This window comes from Rattus norvegicus, chromosome 1 (assembly GCF_036323735.1).
Source record: "Rattus norvegicus strain BN/NHsdMcwi chromosome 1, GRCr8, whole genome shotgun sequence".
Classification (NCBI taxonomy): Eukaryota; Metazoa; Chordata; class Mammalia; order Rodentia; family Muridae; genus Rattus; species Rattus norvegicus.
In genome coordinates, this window is record NC_086019.1 from 151,607,120 (window position 1) to 151,630,009 (window position 22,890).

Here is a 22,890-nt window from a genome sequence, read left to right on the forward strand (position 1 = left end):
ACAATGCCACACTTCCTGATCTTTCTCAAATGGTCCCATTGCCTGGTCACTGAGCCTTCAAATATATGAACCTATGGGGACCATTCTTATTGAAACCTTGAAACCACCACTATATATGGATAAAGGGAGAGAGGGAGAGAGGGAGAGAGAGAGAGAGAGAGAGAGAGAGAGAGAGAGAGAGAGAGAGAGAGAGAGAGACAGGAGAGAGAGAGAGAGAGAGAGAGAGAGAGTGAGAGAGAGAGAGAGAGAGAGAGAAACTACTCCCCAAAGAGAAGGCTACCTATTTCTTGTAGCTAGGTCCCATTTCTACTTAGTGTGAAATTGAATCTTCATGACCCATTTCTCTTAACTAGGGTAAAGCTCAAGCTTTCAGTTCTTGAGCTTTTGGGGATACAGTTCATATCTAACCATAGCAGACTTTCTCTTTTCCTGCACATATAAACCTCAATGAACTTTCATTGTTTATAACTTGTCATAGGAGTAATAGAAATTTGGTCATGGTTATAGATCAGTTGGTAGTGTTTCAGGGGTGATGATAAAACAGTTGGTATTAAGTACAATCTATGTCTACATGATGAAAATAGTGATTAATAAACATCTTTCTGTCACTGGAATATCAGAGAGAAATGCAAAACAGTGAAGAGATTAAAATCTACCAGCAGATGATTATCAAGGCTCTTAAAAATAAAAAATTTATAGTCATCTACCACAGCACGTGGGTTTCCCTAACCCTTCAGAAAAAGCTTACTCTATAAACAGCTCGATGTTCCTTTCACCACAGCTGGAAGTAGGATGTGGTTACTTTTCTCTGAGACCGTGGTGAAAGAGTTATATTTACTTTTGATTTTATATTGGCTTTCTGATTTTCATATACTAATCATATAAATACAGAGAACATATTTATGGGTCTTTTAGATCTGCTGATCGGGCCATAACTCTCAAACATGAACTGCTTGTAGTAAATTCATTACACTATTCCTTATTTATTTATTTATTTATTGGATTTTCTTTATTTCAAATGTTATTCGCTTTCCTGGTTTCCTATCCGTAAACCCCCTGTCAAATCCTGCCTCACCTTGCTTCTATGGGGGTTCCTCCACCCACCCACCCACCCCTTCCTGCCTCTCCATCTTGACATTTGCCTACACTGGGGCATTGAGCCTTGGCAGGACCAAGGGCTTCTCCTCCATTGATGCCCAACAAGGCCATCCTCTGCTACATATGCAGCTGGAACCATAGGTCTGTCAGTGTGTACTCTTTGGATGGTGGTTTAGTCCCTGGGAGCTCTGGTTGGTTGGTATTGTTGTTCTTATGGGGTTGCAAACCTCTTCAGCTCCTTCAATCCTTCTTTCTCCAACTTCTCCATTGGGGACCCCATTCTTAGTTCAATGGTTGGCTGCTAGCATTCACCTCTGTATTTGCCATGCTCTGGCAGAGCCTTGCAAGAAACAGCTATATCAGGGCAAAATTTACCTATTATAAATAGATCCTAATAAAATTGGAGTTACAAGATAGGGGCTTATATTACTGTTACCCATAGACTGTTTTTAAATGGAGATTTATGGGCTCTATGCAAAACCAAAACAGCATGTCCCTAAAGAGTGTAGGGGAGGAGTAGGTATTCTATAGAAATGCCAGGTTTGTTTGTTTGTTTGTTTGTTTATTAGTATTTCAGAAAAGGGTTTCTCTGTGTAGTCTTGCCTATCCTGTAAATCACTCTATAGACTAGGCTGGCTTCCAACTCCTATATGCCTATCTCTGCCTCCCAAGTGCTTTGATTTAAGGCATGCACCAGTATCACCTGGCATTTTCAGATTTCTTTAAAATGTTGCCAGATTGAAATAATTGGAAGACCTGTATTGATGCAGTTTTACATGTAAACTTACATAGAAAGGAAGTGATGAGAGGCACTAAGGGTTCAGGCGATGCGGTTTTACCAAGCAGTGGCAATTTTTGTGGATAAGAGGTGGCAGAGTTAAGAGCCACCTCAAGTAGTGGAAATTGGGATGAGCATCAGGGCAGAGACTCTTTGTATTGAGAATATAGTTCACTCTGGGTGGATGTGTCAGTGATGCTATGAATCACATTGGCAGACTGAGGAAGGGTAGGAGGCGAACAATTTGGGCATCTGTTGTATCAGTTCTTTCCCTGCTGTGATGAAACAAAACAACTTCAGTGTGGATTTATTTGTATCCACCGCCATGATATATAGACATAGTTCCCTGTGGCACTTATGGTGGCAGGAGCAGGAGGTTGCTGGTCACATTACAGCACACTCAGGAAACAAAAAAGTGTAAAGGATAATACTCAGCTTACTTTTTTCTTTTCCTTTCTGGACCAGGACCCTAGCTCATGTTACTGTGCTGCTCTCAGTTAAGGTTGATCTTCCCTCACAGATACTCCCTCACAGGCAAGTCCAGACAAGTAATTCCAGATGCAATGAACTTAATTATATTGACCATTACATCAGCCAGATTTCCCAGGAACAACATTGAATATAGTTTAGAGTGGACAGTGAGGAAACTGCAGCCCATCATGATGAATGGACTAATCTGTACTCACACACTGGTGGGCTGAGATTAGTTGGCTAAAAGTATCTGCTTAGTGTTCACCAGTCTCTCACAATGACTCAGTTAACCTCCTCATCTGGAAAGTGTCTATAAGAATATGGAAAACAGTTTTATGCAGATGAAATGCACTAACATAGACTAAGCACCCAACGGTCAAATTTTCTTTACTGTCTAGAAAAAAGAATAGAAATATGATGTATGTTCTAAAAATAGAATTTTGGATCAGAATTTAAGACGAAACACTATTACAGGTACTTTAACAGAGACAAAAATAAAAAAGTGAACCAAATCCTAATTCTATCTACTAGTGATTAGGATTTTTTTTTTGTATTATGAGCCCCGAACTTTTATGTACAGTGAATCATAAAATTATGTTAATCAGAAGAAAATTAAGTAGACAGCACATTTCATAAGACTGAAATACTGAAAATGCAATGTCATTAGGAAAGTACATGTCAATATAACCTCAAAAATATGTCAGATAAGTTTAGAACACAAGATGCTGTACTGGATGTCTTGTAGGTTATAACCTTCTATGCTTCTGCCATAGGCTTTATACCTGTTTAGGAAACTCAGGCATAAAACAACTTGGCTGTTCTTAGTGAGAGCGCTGGGGAACTGATTGTAATAGTTAACTTTAGCTGTGAACTTGACCTAGAGTTACCTGGAAAGAGGGAACCCCAATAGCTAATGGATGGAGGAGGACCTAGTCTCCTGTGGGTAGTACTATCCGATCTGGTGGCAAGGGGGCCCAGACTGTCTTAAGAAAATGTAGCTGACTGAGCATTAAAGCAAGCCAGTAAGCAGTCTTTCTCAGTTACCTCTGCTTCAGTCACTGCCTCCAGATTCCTGCCTTTATTTTCTTCCTTGACTTCCCTTGATGATGAACCCATAAACCAAATAAACACTTTTATCTCCAGGTTGGTTTGCCTAGTGTTTTATCACAGTCACAGAAGTCAAACAAGAACATGGATCATTAAGTGAAAATTCCATGAAATACCCATTATGGTTGTGACGTTTGTATATATTTTTATCTACACTTGGGACACCAAGGAAACCACTATAGGCCATTGAAAACAGAGCCAAAGCTTGACTAAATCACAGAGCAGAGAACAACTAGGAGGGTTTAGCTGTCACCCTTATCAATGTCATTAGCACCACAGAAAAATGAGATGCAGAGACAGAAATAGATGTTTAAGGCTACCTTGGTGTGTACAAGGCCACTGGTACCAAAATTAAGGCCCATGCTTTCTGACTCCTCTAATAAATTTGCTGAAAATTTCACTGCCCTCAAAGGTGGAAGTGGAGTCATGATTCATATCCATACTATGCTGGAATGTGTTTAGAGGCTATAAGACAAGTGGTCCCACACCTAGGAACTAGGTCAACCTTAGAAGAAAAACCAAGTATGACTCCCAGGCCTTCTAATGGGCAAACCCCTCCATATTAGTGGCACAGAGTTAAATCGTTGTCCAGTAAATGTGTGTTTGAATGAGTATTACAATACCAGAAATAGTTTTTGAATCACAGCCTTTGTTTTGTTTTAAAATAAATTTATTAAGGAGAGATTGTACAGGTTCTCAACCAGTAGTCGGGTACTCGCTGAGAGTCACATGATTTTCACTTTTAACAATTGCTAGCAGATAGGGCTATCAGCTGATGGAGGAAGGATAAGACGTGAGAGCCAGAAATTCTCTGGTCTGCCTATAACCCCTTCCTGGAATGTCAAAAATACGAACTTTCCCAGTGGGCTGGCCCAGTGACCTCCATATACAAAGACCTTTTCTTTCTAGAAACATATTGCTTTCTACTTGCTTCTGATTCATTCACTCTCTCACACACTTACACACTTTTTCAATCTTTGTCAGGCTATAAGATTAAGGCCATATATTGCTTTTTGCATAGTCCGAAGATGATCCTTGGCCATATGCTAAATGGGAAAATCTTCCTTTTTGGGGGCCATCTACTTTGCAGACCTCTTGACAAGCAGATCTTTGAATAACCCATGACTTCCCTTCATCTGGCTAGCTCTCTAGAGAGATCATAAGACATCTTTAACAAGCCTAGAGGCCCTCAGAGTTATGAATGATCACAGAGGGCTTTTTTTCCCCATTTGTCCTGAAATGTCATGCCCCGCCCTGAATGGAATCAAAGGAGATCATTATTCGTGTAAAGCGTTAAAAAAATGAAAAGGGGGAGGGGTCATTCGGGAAAAAGGAAAGTTCATCCGTGGGTTGCGTGTCATATGAAAAATGTTTTCTCCTTCATTGACCTGATGACTATGGGAAACATTTCAAGTTTCTCTATGGTGTAACCTATGTTAGAAATATTGTATTGTCATGTGCTGGTTCTGACGAATTGCTGCTTTCCAGCACACATTCCTGAGGAGAGGCTCAGATACTAAGGCAAGAGCCATGAAATGTCATCCCTTCCCAAGGCATGTTTAGGAAACTGTCTTTTCTGTAACACCAATGAGAAAATGACCTACTAAACATTCATTCCTTTTTATGAAAATTTATCCGCATAGAACATTGCGCTCTAAGCTTATTTAAAGTATAGTTAGAGGCTTTGTTGGCTTGGATTTTCCTAAATGCATTGCATTTTCGGTAATTATTTTTCCTATGAGAAGATGCTGATTTGTGTAATTTTATGATTCAATGTAAATAAAGATTTGTGGCTCATGAAATAAAAGTCCATCCTTCATTAGTTCCTGCCTCCAGCAGTCATTAGTGGACATAATGAGAGGTAAAAGGATTTTGTTCATTTTTGTCTCTGCTGAAGTGCCTATAAAAGTGTTTTTTGTTTTAAACTCTGATCGAAAACTCTGTTTTCTGAACTTACATCATATTTCTATTATGTTCTTAACATAGTAAAGAGAATTTGGCTGCTGGATGCTTAGTCCATGTTAATGCATCCCATCTGCATAAAACTGGTCTCCGTATTCTTCTAAACGTATTCCAGATGAGGAAGGCTTAATTGAGAAAGTCTAAGAAATCCGCCAATACTCATTTGGAAGACTTTCAGAGTCAAACTGATTCCAGCTGACTGCAACCAATTTCCAAGCCAATCTTTATTCTTTAAGAGAAAATGGCTTTCTGCAATATCAGGGCTGTTTCTCTGTCTAATAGATTGTAAACTACTTATGAGGAGACTGGCTCACTGCTGTATTGTGAGGACATAGACCACAGACCACCATGGATTCTGTACATGTCCATTGAGTATCTGTAAAATTGGATTGAGTTGGCTGCTTCTGGAGCAGAAATCGGCAGTCAGGAGAGCACAAGAGTGTGTGGAAGAGGCTGAAAGTACTTGACGTCAGTGAATAAACATGGCTGTGGATTCAGACAGCTGAGCTTTAGAGTCTGACTTTGCAAGCTTGCCATCTGTTTAATTTGATAAAGCTACAGACATTCCAAGTCTCAATTTTCTCATTTTATACTGTGTAAAGTGGCCGGGAGTGTAGCCCCCTGGTAGAGTGCTTACCTAGCACTCCTAGACCCTGGGTGTGATATTAATCTCCACAATACCAATAATGGCAAGAAACTAAACAGTGGGAATAATAATTGACCTGCAATGGTCATTTATGTAAATCATACTATTGAGGGGGAGTAAACATACAGAGTATGCTAACTTCTTCTATTGCTTTTAAATGAAAATATATTTTGGATGCGTCTTTATCATACTACATACTTTTATTGTTAATCTGGTTTCCCATTACAATATAAACTCTGAAGAGCAGGGATTTACATGATAATATCGTTGTGCATCAAGTATTAAGAGAACAATATGATGACCTGTATTGATTAAAATATTCCGTATTGGCATTATAGAATGTAGCAGTCATTAGATATATGTGGGCATTTTAAATTAGCAATTTCAAAATACAATAATTAAAGTAATGAATTTTATTAGTGCTTATTAGTTGAATGTTATTTATTTATTTATTTTATATGAGTCCTTTGTAGCTATTTTCAGACACACCAGAAGAGGGCATTGGACTCCATTACAGATGGTTGTGAGCCACCATGTAGTTGCTGGGACTTGAACTCAGGACCTCTGGAAGAGCAGTCAGTGCTCTTAACCACTGAGCCATCTTTTCAGTCCAATGTTGTTTTTAATCTATTAGTCTGTTTCTTTCAGTAGATGAATTGTCTATCTGTTTGCATTTCTGGGTGTTACTAAGAGGGATTTGATATTCCCAGTTTTTTTTTTTCTCTTTTTTTCAGTTCTTCTCTCCTGAAGAGGGAATTTTGGGGGTTTTGGTTTACTATGTTGAACATGATTGATCCCTTACCAATTCCCAGTCTTTTAGAAATTCCTGAAATAAGTTGTAATATTCCTTGTGTGCCCACTGATGAGTCTTTTTTCTTCTTTCAGTGTGTAGTTTCCCGTATTAATATCCTTTGCAATATTGGCCTGATTGTCATCATTGCCTTATTTTTTGCTTATTATGACAGTTTTAAATTCTCTGTCAATCTTGAGAGACAACTTTCTGTATATGGCATCTGAGATAATTTGATTTTTCTTTGAGGGCTTAAATCATAGCATTTCATGCTTACATGGCTTTTCTTCTTAGTAATTAAAATATTATTGTACAGTTCTTACAAATAAAAAATAATATGCTCTTAGATTAGTAAGACCTAAAATCTGTATATCTCAATGAGTTTCTGTGTAATTAAAATGTCTTGGAGCTTCACACTACATTTTAAGATTGTTGATGTGAGAGCTGATGTATTCTGAAAATTCTCATCTATGTAATAACTTATAGCTTTTTCCTCCCATCTTTACTAAATTCGGTATTTCTTATTTACATTTCAAATGTTATTCCCTTACCCTGTTTCTAGGCCAACATCACCTAGCCCCTCCCCTTCCCCTACTATCTGGGTGTTCATTTCCGCATCCTCCCCCCATTACTGCCCTCCTGGGGGAGTCCAGCCTAGGGAAGACCAGGACTTCCCCTTCCACTGTTGCTATTTATTGCTACCTATGAATTTGGAGCCCAGGGTCAGTCCATGTATAGTCTTTGGGTAGTGGCTTAGTCCCTGGAAGCTCTGGTAGCTTGGCATTGTTGTTCATATGGGGTCTCAAGCCCCTTCACGCTCTTATAATCCTTTCTCTGATTCTTCAACGGAGGTCCCTATCTCAGTTCAGTGGTTTGCTGCTGGCATTCGCCTATGTATTTGCTGTATTCTGGCTGTGTCTCTCAGGAGAGATCTACATCCGGCTCCTGTCAGCCTGTACTTCTTTGCTTCATCCACCAGATCTAGCTTGGTGGCTGCATATGTATGGGTCACATGTGGGGCAGGCTCTGAATGGATGTTTCTTCTGCCTCGTTCTAAACTTTGCCTCCCTATCCCCTCCTAAGGGTATTCTTGTTCCCCTTTTAAATAAGGAGTGAAACATCCGCATTTTCGACATTCTTCTTGAGTTTCATGTGTGCTGTGCATCTTGGGTAATTCAAACATTGGGCTAATATCCACTTACCAATGAGTGCATACCATGTGTGTTTTTCTGTGATTGGGTTACCTCACTCAGGATGATATTGTCCAGTTCCTTCCATTTGCCTAGTAATTTCATAAAGTCATTGTTTTTGATAGCTGAGTAATATTCCATTGTGTAGATGTACCACAATTTGTGTATCCATTCCTCTGTTGAAGGGCATCTGGGCTCTTTCCAGCTTCTGGCTATTATAAATAAGGCTGCTATGAACATAGTGAAGCACGTGTCTTTTGTATATGTTGGGGCATCTTTTGGGTATATGCCCAAGAGAGGTATAGCTGGATCCTCAGGCAGTTCAATGTCCAATTTTCTGAGGAACTTCCAGACTGATTTCCAGAATTTTTGTACCAGTCTGCAACCCCACCAACAATGGAGGAGTGTTCCTCTTTCTCCGCATCCTCGCCACCATCTGCTGTCGCCAGAGTTTTTGAACTTAGTCATTCTGACTGGTGTGAGGTGGAATCTCAAGGTTATTTTGATTTGCATTTTCCTTATGACTAAATATGTTGAACATTTCTTTAGGTGCTTCTCAGCCATTCGATATTCCTCAGCTGTGAATTCTTTGTTTAGCTCTGAACCCCATTTTTAATAGGGGTATTTTTCTCCTGCAGTCTAACTTCGTGAGTTCTTTGTATGTTTTGGATATAAGTCCTTTATCAATTGTAGTATTGATAAAGATCTTTTCCCAATCTGTTGGTTGCTGCCTTGCCCTAAAAACTGTGTCTTTTGCCTTACAGAAGCATTGCAGATTTATGAGATCCCATTTGTCAATTCTTGATCTTAAAGCATGAGCCATTGGTGTTTTGTTCAGGAAATTTTCTCCAGTGTCCACGTGTTCGAGATTCTTCCCCACTTTTTCTTCTACTAATTTGAGTGTATCTGATTTGATGTGGAGGTCCTAGATCCACTTGGACTTAAGCTTTGTACAGGGTGATAAGAATGGATTGATCTGCATTCTTCTACATGTTGACCTCCAGTTGAACCAGCACCATTTGCTGAAAATGCTATCTTTTTTTCCATTGGATGGTTTTGGCTCCTTTGTCAAAAATCAAGTGATCATAGGTGTGTGGGTTCATTTCTGGGTCTTCAATTCTATTCCACTGGTCTATCTGCCTGTCTCTGTACCAATACCATGCAGTTTTTATCACTATTGCTCTGTAATGTTGCTTGAGTTCAGGGATAGTGAGTCCCCCAGAAGTCCTTTTATTGTTGAGGATAGTTTTAGCTGTCCTGGGTTTCTTGTTATTCCAGATGAATTTGCAAATTGTTCTGTCTAGCTCTCTGAAGAATTGGATTGGAATTTTGATGGGGATTTCATTGAATTTGTAGATCACTTTTGGTAAAATGGCCATTTTTACTATATTAATACTGCCAATCCATGAGCATGGGAGATCTTTCCATATTCTGAGATCTTCTTCAATTTCTTTCTTAAGAGACTTGAAGTTCTTATCATACAGATCTTTCACTTGCTGAGGTATTTTACATTATTTGGGACTATTATGAAGGATGTCATTTCCCTAATTTCTTTCTCCACTTGTTTCTCTTTAGTGTAGAGGAAGGCTAATGATTTATTTGAGTTAATTTTATACCCAGCCATTTTGCTGAGGTTGTTTATCAGGTTTAGTAGTTCTCTGGTGGAACTATTGGGGTCACTTAACTATACTATCATATCATCTGCAAATAGTGATATTTTGACTTCTTCCTTTCCAATCTCTATCCCTTTGATCTCCTTTTGTTGTCTGATTTCTCTGACTAGGACTTCGGGAACTGTATTGATTAAGTAGGGATAGAGTGGGCAGCCTTATCTAGTCCCTGATTTTAGTGGAATTGCTTCAAGTTTCTCTCCATTTAGTTTAATATTAGCTACTGGTGTGCAGTATATGGCTTTTACTATGTTTAGGTATGGGCCTTGAATGCCTGTTCTTTCCAGGACTTTTATCATGAAGGCGTGTTGAATTCTGTCAAATGTTTTCTCAGCATCTAATGAAATGATCATGTGGTTTTTAATCTTTTAGTTTGTTTATATAGTGGATTATGTTGATGTTTTCCGTATATTAAACCATCCCTGCATCCCTGGGATAAAGCCTACTTGATCATGATGGATGATTGTTTTGATGTGTTCTTGGATTCAGTTTGTAAAAATTTTATTGAGTATTTTTGTGTCAATATTCATAAGGGTAATTGGTCTGAAGTTCTCTTTCTTTGGTGGGTCTTTGTGTGCTTTCAGTATAAGAGTAATTGTGGCTTCATAGAAGGAATTTAGTAGTGCTCCATCTGTTTCAATTTTGTAGAATAGTTTGGATAGTATTGGTATGAGGTCTTCTATGAAGGTCTGATAGAATTCTGCACTGAACCCATCTGGACCTGGGTTCTTTTTGGTTGGGAGACTTTTAATGACTGCTTCTCTTTCTTTAGGAGTTGTTTAGCTGTTTAAATGGTTTATCTGTTCCTGATCTAACTTTGGTACCTGGTATTTGTCTAGGAAATTATCTATTTCCTCCAGATTTTCAAGTTTTGTGGAATATAGGCTTTGGTAGTAGGATCTGATGATTTTTTGAATTTCCTCTGATTCTGTTTTTATGTCTCCCTTTTCATTTCTGATTTTGTTAATTTGGACACACTCTCTGTGTCCTCTGGTTAGTCTGGCAAAGGGTTTATCTATCTTGTTTATCCAGCTTTTGGTTCTGTTGATGCTTTGTATAGTCCCTTTAGTTACTACTTGGTTGATTACAGCTCTGCGTTTGATTATTTCCTGCCTTCTACTCTTCCTGGGTGTATTTGCTTCTTTTTGTTCTAGGGCTTTTAGGCATGTTGTCAAGCTGCTGATATATGCTCTCTCCTGTTTCTTTCTGCAGGCACTCAGAGCTATGAGTTTTCCTCTTAGCACAGCTTTCATTGTGTCCCATAAGTTTGGGTATGTTATGCCTTCATTTTCATTAAATTCTAAGATGTCTTTAATTTCTTTCGTTATTTCTTCCTCAACCAGGTTATCATTGAGTAGAGCATTATTCAACTTCTATGTATATGTGGGCATTCTTTCCTTGTTGTTATTTAAGAAAACCTTTAGCCCGTTGTGATCTGATAGGACACATGGGATTATTTCTATCTTTCAGTATCTGTTGAGGCCTGTTTTGTGTCCAATTATATGGTCAAGTTCGGAGAAAGTAACATGAGGTACTAAGAAGAAGGTATATCCTTTTGTTTTAGGATAGAATGTTCTGTAAATATCTGTTAAGTCCATTTGGTTCATAACTTATATTAGTATGTCTATGTCTCTGTTTAATTTCTGTTTCCATGACCTGTCCATTGATGAGAGTAGGGTGTTGAAATCTCCTACTATTATTATGTGAGGTGTAATGTATGCTTTGAGCTTTAGTAAGGTTTCTTTTATGTATGTAGGTGCCCTTGTATTTGGAGCATAGGTATTTAGGATTGAGAGTTCGTCTTGGTAGGTTTTTCCTTTGATGAATATGAAGTGTCCTTCCTTATCTTTTTTGATAACTTTTGGTTAAAAATCGATTTTATTCGATATTAGAATGGCTACACCAGCTTGCTTCTTCAAACCATTTGCTTGGAAAATTGTTTTCCAGCCTTTTACTCTGAGGTAGTGTCTGTCTTTGTCTCTGAGGTGTGTTTCCTGTAGGCAGCAAAATGCTGGGTCTTCATTACATATCCAGTTTGTTAATCTGTGTCTTTTTACTGGGGAATTGAGTCCATTGATATTGAGAGATATTAAGGAATAGTGATTGTTGCTTCTTTTTATCTTCATATTTGGAGGTGAGATTATGTTTGTGTTCTTATCTTCTCTCTCTCTCTCTCTCTTTTTGCAAAAAGATTAGTTTCTTGCTTTTTCTAGGGTGTATTTTGCTTTCTTTTGCTGGGCTTTACCATTTATTATCCTTCATAGGACTGGATTTGTAGAAAGATACTGTGTAAATTTTCTTTTGTTGTGGAATATATTGGTTTCTCCATCTATGTTAATTGAGAGTTTTTCTGTATACAATAACCTGGGCTGGCATTTGTTTTCTCTTAGAGTCTGTATGACATCTGTTCAGGATCTCTGGCTTTCATAGTCTCTAGTGAGAAGTCAGGTGTAATTCTGAAAGGTTTGCCTTTATATGTTACTTGACCTTTTTCCCTTACTGCTTTTAATATTCTTTCTTTGATTTGTGCATTTGGTGTTTTGACTATTATGTGACAGGAGGAGTTTCTTTTCTCGTCCAATCTATTTGGAATTCTGTAGGCTTCTTGTATGTTTATGGGGATCTCTTCCTTTAGGTTAGGGAAGTTTTCTTCTATGATTTTGTTGAAGATATTTACTGGTCCTTTGAGCTGGGAGTCTTCACTCTCTTCTATACCTATCATCCTTAGGTTTGATCTTGATCTTCTCATTGTGTCCTGGATTTCCTGTATGTTTTGGGCTAGTAGATTTTTCTGGTTTACATTATCTTTGACAGTTGTGTCAATTATTTCTATGGAATCTTTTGCTCCTTAGTTTCTCTCTTCTATCTGCTTTATTCTGTTGGTGATACTCACATCTGTGACTCCTGATCTCTTCCCTAGGTTTTCTATCTCCAGGGTTGTCTCGCTTTTTGCTTTCTTTATTCTTTCTATTTCCATTTTTAACTCCTTGATGGTTTCATTCATTTTCTTCTGTTTTGTTTTCTAGTAGTTCTTTAAGGGTTTTTTGTGTTTCCTTCTTAAGGGCTTCTAGTTGTTTACTTGTGCTGTCCTATATTTCCTTAAGGGAGTTATTTATGACCTTCTTAAAGTCCTCCATCATCATCATTAAATGTGATCTTGAATCTAGAGCTGGTTTTCTGGTGTGTTTAGATATTCAGTGTTTGCTTTGGTGGGAAAATTGGGCTCTGATTATCTCATGTAGTCTTGCTTTCTGTTTGCTTGCCTTTTGCCATCAGGTTGTCTCTGGTGTTACCTTCTTTTGCTACTTCTGACAGTGGCTTGACCTTCCTCTAGGCCTGTGTGTCAGGAGTGCTGTAGACCTGTTTTCCTGTTTTCTTTCAGCCAGTTATGGGAATAGAGTGTTCTGCTCTCAGTCGTGTAGTCATTCCTATCCACTGGCTTTCAGCTGTCCCTGTAGGTGGGAACCAGAAGGGCCTGCCCCTACTTCTCCTGGGTCCCTGTTTGTAGGGGCCCCAGATGGCGCTAGGTATTTTCTTCTAAATTCAGAAATGTGGGCAGAGAGTAGTCTCCTCTGATGTCCCAGGCGTTTCTGCCCCTCTGAAAGTCTAGCTCTCCCTCCCACAGAATTTGGGTGCAGGGAGCTGTTTGGATCCCTTCAGATCCGGGTGCAGCCTAGACTACAGGGCTCCTGCTGATTGACTGCTGCTATCTTTAGTGCCCAGAGGCACTATACAGTTTCATCTTGGGCCGGGGATGTGGGGAAAGGTGGGCAGAAGTGGCAGTCTCTCCTGTCCTGCAGTCTTAGTATTGCCCACACTTCTGGGTGATCAGCTCTCTCTCCCATGGGCTTTGGGAGCAGGGAGCTGTGGGTTGGTATCAGCGAGGTTTGGGTGCCAGCTAGAAACCGGAAGTGTTCTGTCCCAGATGAATTTTCCTTTGTGTGTCTTGATTCCACCAGGCAGGCCACTTGGAGCAAAAAAGTTGGTCTTATCTCTGGTCTCAGGCCTGAAGTAGCTCCTCAGGGCTGGCTTTGTGAGGCAGCAACCAGAAGGGCCTTTCCCTACTTCTCCTGGGTCCCTGTGTGCTAACTTACAGCTTTTAATGTTTTTTTGTTTGTGCCTTTGACATTTTAACAGAGATGGTGTGGTAGATTTTTCTTTAGCTATGAGTAATATGGGAATTTTAAATGCCTCTTGCATTTGAATGTCTCTCCAGTTACAGAAAAAAAAAGTCTTAATTTTATTGAACACATTTTCTATTCTTTTAGGCTTTACCATATCTATTTTCTTTTTTTTATTTTTTATTTTTTATATTTTTTTTATTAACTTGAGTATTTCTTATATACATTTCAAGTGTTATTCCCTTTCCCGGTATCCGGCCAAACATCCCCCTCCCCCCTCCCCTTCCTTATGGGTGTTCCCCTCCCAACCCTCCCCCCATTGCCGCCCTCCCCCCACCAGTCTAGTTCACTGGGGGTTCAGTCTTAGCAGGACCCAGGGCTTCCCCTTCCACTGGTGCTCTTACTAGGATATGCATTGCTACCTATGAGGTCAGAGTCCAGGGTCAGTCCATGTATAGTCTTTGGGTAGGGGCTTAGTCCCTGGAAGCTCTGGTTGCTTGGCATTGTTGTACATATGGAGTCTCGAGCCCCTTCAAGCTCTTCCAGTTCTTTCTCTGATTCCTTCAACGGGGGTCCTATTCTCAGTTCAGTGGTTTGCTGCTGGCATTCGCCTCTGTATTTGCTGTATTCTGGCTGTGTCTCTTAGGAGCGATCTACATCCGGCTCCTGTCGGTCTGCACTTCTTTGCTTCATCCATCTTGTCTAATTGGGTGGCTATATATGTATGGGCCACATGTGGGGCAGACTCTGAATGGGTGTTCCTTCAGTCTCTGTTTTAATCTTTGCCTCTCTCTTCCCTGCCAAGGGTATTCTTGTTCCCCTTTTAAAGAAGGAGTGAAGCATTCACATTTTGATCATCCGTCTTGAGTTTCGTTTGTTCTAGGGATCTAGGGTAATTCAAGCATTTGGGCTAATAGCCACTTATCAATGAGTGCATACCATGTATGTCTTTCTGTGATTGGGTTAGCTCACTCAGGATGATGTTTTCCAGTTCCAACCATTTGCCTACGAATTTCATAAAGTCGTTGTTTTTGATAGCTGAGTAATATTCCATTGTGTAGATGTACCACATTTTCTGTATCCATTCCTCTGTTGAAGGGCATCTGGGTTCTTTCCAGCTTCTGGCTATTATAAATAAGGCTGCAATGAACATAGTGGAGCATGTGTCTTTTTTATATGTTGGGGCATCTTTTGGGTATATGCCCAAGAGAGGTATAGCTGGATCCTCAGGCAGTTCAATGTCCAATTTTCTGAGGATTCTCCAGACTGATTTCCAGAATGGTTGTACCAGTTTGCAATCCCACCAACAATGGAGGAGTGTTCCTCTTCCTCCACATCCTCGCCAGCATCTGCTGTTACCTGAGTTTTTGATCTTAGCCATTCTCACTGGTGTGAGGTGAAATCTCAGGGTTGTTTTGATTTGCATTTCCCTTATGACTAAAGATGTTGAACATTTCTTTAGGTGTTTCTCAGCCATTCGGCATTCCTCAGCTGTGAATTCTTTGTTTAGCTCTGAACCCCATTTTTTAATAGGGTTATTTGTTTCCCTGCGGTCTAACTTCTTGAGTTCTTTGTATATTTTGGATATAAGGCCTCTATCTGTTCTAGGATTGGTAAAGATCTTTTCCCAATCTGTTGGTTGCCGTTTTGTCCTAACCACAGTGTCCTTTGCCTTACAGAAGCTTTGTAGTTTTATGAGATCCCATTTGTCGATTCTTGATCTTAGAGCGTAAGCCATTGGTGTTTTGTTCAGGAAATATTTTCCAGTGCCCATGTGTTCCAGATGCTTCCCTAGTTTTTCTTCTGTTAGTTTGAGTGTGTCTGGTTTGATGTGGAGGTCCTTGATCCACTTCGACTTAAGCTTTGTACAGGGTGATAAGCATGGATCGATCTGCATTCTTCTACTTGTTGACCTCCAGTTGAACCAGCACCATTTGCTGAAAATGCTATCTTTTTTTCCATTGGATGGTTTTGGCTCCTTTGTCAAAAATCAAGTGACCATAGGTGTGTGGGTTCATTTCTGGGTCTTCAATTCTATTCCATTGGTCTATCTGTCTGTCTCTGTACCAATACCATGCAGTTTTTATCACTATTGCTCTGTAATACTGCTTGAGTTCAGGGATAGTGATTCCCCCTGAAGTCCTTTTATTGTTGAGGATAGCTTTAGCTATCCTGGGTTTCTTGTTATTCCAGATGAATTTGCAAATTGTTCTGTCTAACTCTTTGAAGAATTGGATTGGTATTTTGATGGGGATTGCATTGAATCTGTAGATTGCTTTTGGTAAAATGGCCATTTTTACTATATTAATCCTGCCAATCCATGAGCATGGGAGATCTTTCCATCTTCTGAGGTCTTCTTCAATTTCCTTCTTCAGTGTCTTGTAGTTCTTATTGTACAGATCTTTTACTTGCTTGGTTAAAGTCACACCGAGGTACTTTATATTATTTGAGTTTATTATGAAGGGTGTCGTTTCCCTAATTTCTTTCTCGGCTTGTTTCTCTTTTGTGTAGAGGAAGGCTACTGATTTATTTGAGTTAATTTTATACCCAGCCACTTTGCTGAAGTTGTTTATCAGCTTTAGTAGTTCTCTGGTGGAACTTTTGGGATCACTTAAATACACTATCATATCATCTGCAAACAGTGATATTTTGACTTCTTCTTTTCCGATCTGTATCCCCTTGACCTCCTTTTGTTGTCTGATTGCTCTGGCTAGAACTTCAAGAACTATATTGAATAAGTGGGAGAGAGTAGGCAGCCTTGTCTAGTCCCTGGTTTTAGTGGGATTGCTTCGAGTTTCTCTCCATTTAGTTTAATGTTAGCAACTGGTTTGTTGTATATGGCTTTTACTATGTTCAGGTATGGGCCTTGAATTCCTATTCTCTCCAGGACTTTTATCATGAAGGGGTGTTGAATTTTGTCAAATGCTTTCTCAGAATCTAATGAAATGATCATGTGGTTTTGTTCTTTCAGTTTGTTTATATAATGGATCACGTTGATGGTTTTCCGTATATTAAACCATCCCTGCATGCCTGGGATGAAGTCTACTTGGTCATGGTGGATGATTGTTTTAATGTGCTCTTGGATTCGGTTTGCCAGAATTTTGTTGAGTATTTTTGCATCGATATTCATAAGGGAAATTGGTCTGAAGTTCTCTTTCTTTGTTGTGTCTTTGTGTGGTTTAGGTATAAGAGTAATTGTGGCTTCGTAGAAGGTATTCGGTAGTGATCCATCTGTTTCAATTTTGTGGAATAGTTTGGATAGTATTGGTATGAGGTCTTCTATGAAGGTTTGGTAGAATTCTGCACTAAACCCGTCTGGACCTGGGCTCTTTTTGGTTGGGAGACCTTTAGTGACTGCTTCTATTTCCTTAGGAGTTATGGGGTTGTTTAACTGGTTTATCTGTTCCTGATTTAACTTCGGTACCTGGTATCTGTCTAGGAAATTATCCATTTCTTGAAGATTTTCAAGTTTTGTTGAATATAGGTTTTTATAGTAAGATCTGATGATTTTTTGAATTTCCTCTGAATCTGTTGTTATGTCTCCCTTTTCATTTCTGATTTTGTTAATTTGGACGCACTCTCTGTGTCCTCTCGTTAGTCTGGCTAAGGGTTTATCTATCTTGTTGATTTTCTCAAAGAACCAACTTTTCGTTCTGTTGATTCTTTCTATGGTCCTTTTTGTTTCTACTTGGTTGATTTCAGCTCTGAGTTTGATTATTTCCTGCCTTCTACTCCTCCTGGGTGTATGTGCTTCTTTTTGTTCTAGAGCTTTTAGGTGTGCTGTCAAGCTGCTGACATATGCTCTTTCCTGTTTCTTTCTGCAGGCACTCAGTGCTATGAGTTTTCCTCTTAGCACAGCTTTCATTGTGTCCCATAAGTTTGGGTATGTTGTACCTTCATCTTCATTAAATTCTAAAAAGTTTTTAATTTCTTTCTTTATTTCTTCCTTGACCAGGTTATCATTGAGTAGAGCATTGTTCAATTTCCAAGTGTATGTGGGCATTCTTCCTTGATTGTTATTGAAGACCAGTTTTAGGCCGTGGTGGTCCGATAGCACGCATGGGATTATTTCTATCTTTCTGTACCTGTTGAGGCCCGTTTTTTGGCCAATTTTATGGTCAATTTTGGAGAAAGTACCATGAGGAGCTGAGAAGAAGGTATATCCTTTTGCTTTAGGATAGAATGTTCTATAAATATCCGTTAAGTCCATTTGGCTCATGACTTCTCTTAGTCTGTCTACATCTCTGTTCAATTTCTGTTTCCATGATCTGTCCATTGATGAGAGTGGGGTGTTGAAATCTCCCACTATTATTGTGTGAGGTGCAATGTGTGTTTTGAGCTTTAGTAAGGTTTCTTTTATGTATGTAGGCGCCCTTGTATTTGGGGCATAGATATTTAGGATTGAGAGTTCATCTTGCTGGATTTTTCCTTTGATGAATATGAAGTGTCCTTCCTTATCTTTTTTGATGACTTTTAATTGAAAATTGATTTTATTTGATATTAGAATGGCTACTCCAGCTTGTTTCTTCTGACCATTTGCTTGGAAAATTGTTTTCCAGCCTTTCACTCTGAGGTAATGTCTGTCTTTGTCTCTGAGGTGTGTTTCCTGTAGGCAGCAGAATGCAGGGTCCTCGTTGCGTATCCAGTTTGTTAATCTATGTCTTTTTATTGGGGAGTTGAGGCCATTGATGTTGAGAGATATTAAGGAATAGTGATTATTGCTTCCCGTTATATTCATATTTGGATGTGAGGTTATGTTTGTGTGCTTTCATTCTCTTTGTTTTGTTGCCAAGACGATTAGTTTCTTGCTTCTTCTAGGTTATAGCTTGCCTCCTTATGTTGGGATTTACCATTTATTATCCTTTGTAGTGCTGGATTTGTAGAAAGATATTGTGTAAATTTGGTTTTGTCATGGAATATCTTGGTTTCTCCATCTATTTTAGTTGAGAGTTTTGCAGGATACAGTAACCTGGGCTGGCATTTGTGTTCTCTTAGGGTCTGTATGACGTCAGTCCAGGATCTTCTGGCCTTCATAGTTTCTGGCGAGAAGTCTGGTGTGATTCTGATAGGTCTGCCTTTATATGTTACTTGACCTTTTTCCCTTACTGCTTTTAATATTCTTTCTTTATTTTGTGCGTTTGGTGTTTTGACTATTATGTGACGGGAGGTGTTTCTTTTCTGGTCCAATCTATTTGGAGTTCTGTAGGCTTCTTGTATGCCTATGGGTATCTCTTTTTTTAGATTAGGGAAGTTTTCTTCTATGATTTTGTTGAAGATATTTACTGGTCCTTTGATCTGGGAGTCTTCACTCTCTTCTATACCTATTATCCTTAGGTTTGATCTTCTCATTGAGTCCTGGATTTCCTGTATGTTTTGGACCAGTAGCTTTTTCCGCTTTACATTATCTTTGACAGTTGGGTCAATAATTTCTATGGAATCTTCTGCTCCTGAGATTCTCTCTTCCATCTCTTGTATTCTGTTGGTCAAGCTTGTATCTACAGCTCCTTGTCTCTTCTTTTGGTTTTCTATATCCAGGGTTGTTTCCATGTGTTCTTTCTTGATTGCTTCTATTTCCATTTTTAATTCCTTCAACTGTTTGATTGTGTTTTCCTGGAATTCTTTCAGGGATTTTTGCGATTCCTCTCTGTAGGCTTCCACTTGTTTATTAATGTTTTCCTGTGTTTCCCTAAGGGAGTTCTTCACATCTTTCTTGAAGTCCTCCAGTATCATGATCAAATATGATTTTGAAACTAGATCTTGCTTTTCTGGTGTGTTTGGATATTCCATGTTTGTTTTGGTGGGAGAATTGGGCTCCGATGATGCCAAGTAGTCTTGGTTTCTGTTGCTTGGGTTCCTGCGCTTGCCTCTCGCCATCAGATTATCTCTAGTGTTACTTTGTTCTGCTATTTCTGACAGTGGCTAGACTGTCCTATAAGTCTGTGTGTCAGGAGTGCTGTAGACCTGTTTTCCTGTTTTCTTTCAGCCAGTTATGGGAACAGAGTGTTCTGCTTTTGGGCGTGTAGTTTTTCCTCTCTACAGGTCTTCAGCTGTTCCTGTGGGCCTGTGTCTTGAGTTCACCAGGCAGCTTTCTTGGAGCAGAAAAGTTGGTCTTACCTGTGGTCCCGAGGCTCAAGTTCGCTCATGGGGTGCTGCCCACGGGCTCTCTGCGGTGGCAGCAACCAGGAATACCTGTGCCGCTGTTTCCAGGGTTTCAGTGCACCAGGGTTCCAGACGGCCTTCGGTGTTTTCCTCTGGCGTCCGAGATGTATGTACAGAGATCAGTCTCTTCTGGTTTCCCAGGCTTGTCTGCCTCTCTGAAGGTTTAGCTCTCCCTCCCACGGGATTTGCGTGCAGAGAACTGTTTATCAGGTCTGTTTCCTTCAGGGTCTGGAGGTGTCTCTGGCAGGGGTCCTGCTGCTCCTGGGCCCTCCCCCACGGGAGCCCAGAGGCCTTATATGGTTTCCTCTTGGGCCAGGGATGTGGGCAGGGGTGAGCAGTGTTGGTGGTCTCTTCTGCTCTGCAGCCTCAGGAGTGCCCACCTGACCAGGCGGTTGGGTCTCTCTCTCACAGGGTCTGGGAGCAGAGAGCTGCTGCGGGCCGGGATCCGAGGGTGTACCATATCTATTTTCTACCTCACAGTTTCTTAGATTCTGTGTCTTGAACACATCTCATAGTTCTTGTGAGTTTTTTTTCACGTTCATTAATTTCATCTTTACTGAAATCTAAGTATTTTCCCAGTTTTCACCCTTATTCCTGACATTAGAACTTCTGCTTAGGCTTCTCTGTTGAATATGCTTCCCACTGTCTTTATTTGATCGATTTATTCTTTCACTTCCAAAATTTCTGTTTGGTTCCCTTTTTGTAGTTTCAGAATCCTTTCTAAATTTGTCCTCTGGACACTTGATATTTAAATTTCTTCTCCAAGTTACTGTTTGGCTACTTTTGAGTACCTTCCTTGTCTTGGTCGCGATTTCCTTACTTCATTTGTCTGTTTATTCGAGCTCTCTTTGTAGTCACTGATCCTTTTGAAAAGGGGGACTCTGAGCTCTTCTAGCATTTCAAGCATCTCATTTTCTTTGATTTCCAGTATGGAGGAGTTGGAAGCTTGTGGAAGCATCATAGTGAATTGTTTGCTACATTTGTAATTTCGTCTGTTAAAATAGAGCTATTTCTCAGTTTTTCTTTTTTTTCCTATTTTCATTGTTTTTATTTTTATTCTCTTTTCATGTTAGGGCTCTGGTGATATATCTTTTTTTTTTTGACTCAAATAAGATGTTGAATATTGTATTTATTTACAATTTAAATGTTATCCCCTTTCCTAGTTTCCCCTCCAGAGACCCCCTATTCCATCTTCCCTCCCCCTGGCTCTATGAGGATGCTCCCCTCCCCTTTAATTAGGTTTTAATGTACTCTAATGCTAATTATGTTGGAAACTAATCACAGTGTCAGATCTCAATTTTAACTTTTAATAGAAGATAAGTTGTTCTCTTGCTTATGTCCTGATAGTGTTCATAAACAGTGCCTCTAGGGAATTGGTTAAAGGACTATATTTTTTTTAGTGCCCTTAGAGGTAAGGGTATCACTATTTAAGAGTCACGTGAGGAGAGAATCTGGAAGAGGGAAAGTTAGAATAATATTAAGAAAGAAGTTATGCAAAAAAGTTCTGAGAATTGCTAGAGAAAATACTTTTGAATATATATATATATACATATATATGACAGTATAAAGTTTTTTACTGAGATATTAAAACACAATAGCATAAAAATTAATGTAAATAATTATGATAGTTATTATAGCTGTAAAGAGCGACAGGAGAAGGCATTGTGACTGTCGTTGGGAAGATGTGGTTTCTTCTTTGCCTTGTCTTGTCTTCATAGGTAGATAAAGGACATTTATAGTGTCAATAATAATTCATAATAGGGTCAGTAATTAAAACAAGTTATGTCAGTTTGTCCTTGCAAGTGTGAAAAATTTTGTAAGGCTAAAATCTACTTTCCTTTAGAATTCTCAGTCTGACACTTGCAACTTATTCTCTGGTGTTTTGAGACGCATTCTTTTTGTCAAAACTTTCTGGGACTGAGACAGAGAAAGAGTTTGGAAGACCTGCCTGCCCATGTTTACTTTTTATGGAGTCTATCTGAATACCATACCATGTTTGTAGCTTGCCTAGGCAGTGGCAGGGGTATAGGCTGAGCATTGCGGAGAAGTTTCCAGTTCCAGGTTCTACACTTCTAATGTTGTCTTCAGTCTGTTCTGTTTGAAGCCTTGTTGTACCCATTATTGCATCATGGTAAATTCTGCTTCAAACTTCTAGTGAGTATTGTAGCTCACCCAAGTAATAGGCAGGAGCGAGTATGTGCGTTTGGAATCCCTCTCAACTTCAAACATGTGTGCCACACTTCAACCTCTGAAGCTGACTGTACTCTTGCACCTCTGGTTTGGGTTTCTGAAACTTGGTCTTAAATTGTTGGTTGTCTGAGAATCTGCTTCCCAGGGAGCTACAACTGAATTTTCCAGGGTGCCAGCAGTGTGCCTAGGCTACAGTGCTGGCTTGGCTGTTGCTTTGTCGGCAAAACCATACCAAGGATTATTTCTGTTTTGCCTAGCTCTTTTATAAGAATAGGTTTATTTTGTATTATCAATATTTTTTAGCTATTCTCAGAGACACAGCTCTTAAAATGTCATCTTAATTCCAAAGAAGACCATATGCAGTTATTTAACATTTGAAATATAGCTAACTGCTATGACTTGGGGATTGAATTTTAATTTTTTTCATCTTTAATTAATTTAATGTGAATATCCACATGCACTTACTGGGGTACTATACAAGCTGAGTTATAAAATATTGTATGATTTACAACATTTTTCAATAAACATTTCATACTCCTTTTACATTTATTTATTTTGTGTCCATTCACATGCACACAAACATACAAGCACACACACTAAAGCACATTTGTGGAGTTTACAAGACAAGTTGAAGTGGTCAGTTTTCTCCTTTGACCATGGTGTTTCTACGGTTTGAAGTCATGTCATTAGGATAAACGTCAAGAGCCT

At 39.3% G+C, this 22,890-nt stretch overlaps 1 protein-coding gene across 1 annotated transcript in view; it reads left to right on the plus strand.

Annotated features, from left to right (window-relative positions):
- The window catches only part of Rab38 (RAB38, member RAS oncogene family), an 80,340-nt gene that overhangs the window by 11,967 nt on the left and 45,483 nt on the right, over nucleotides 1-22,890 (plus strand). The window lies entirely within an intron of this gene.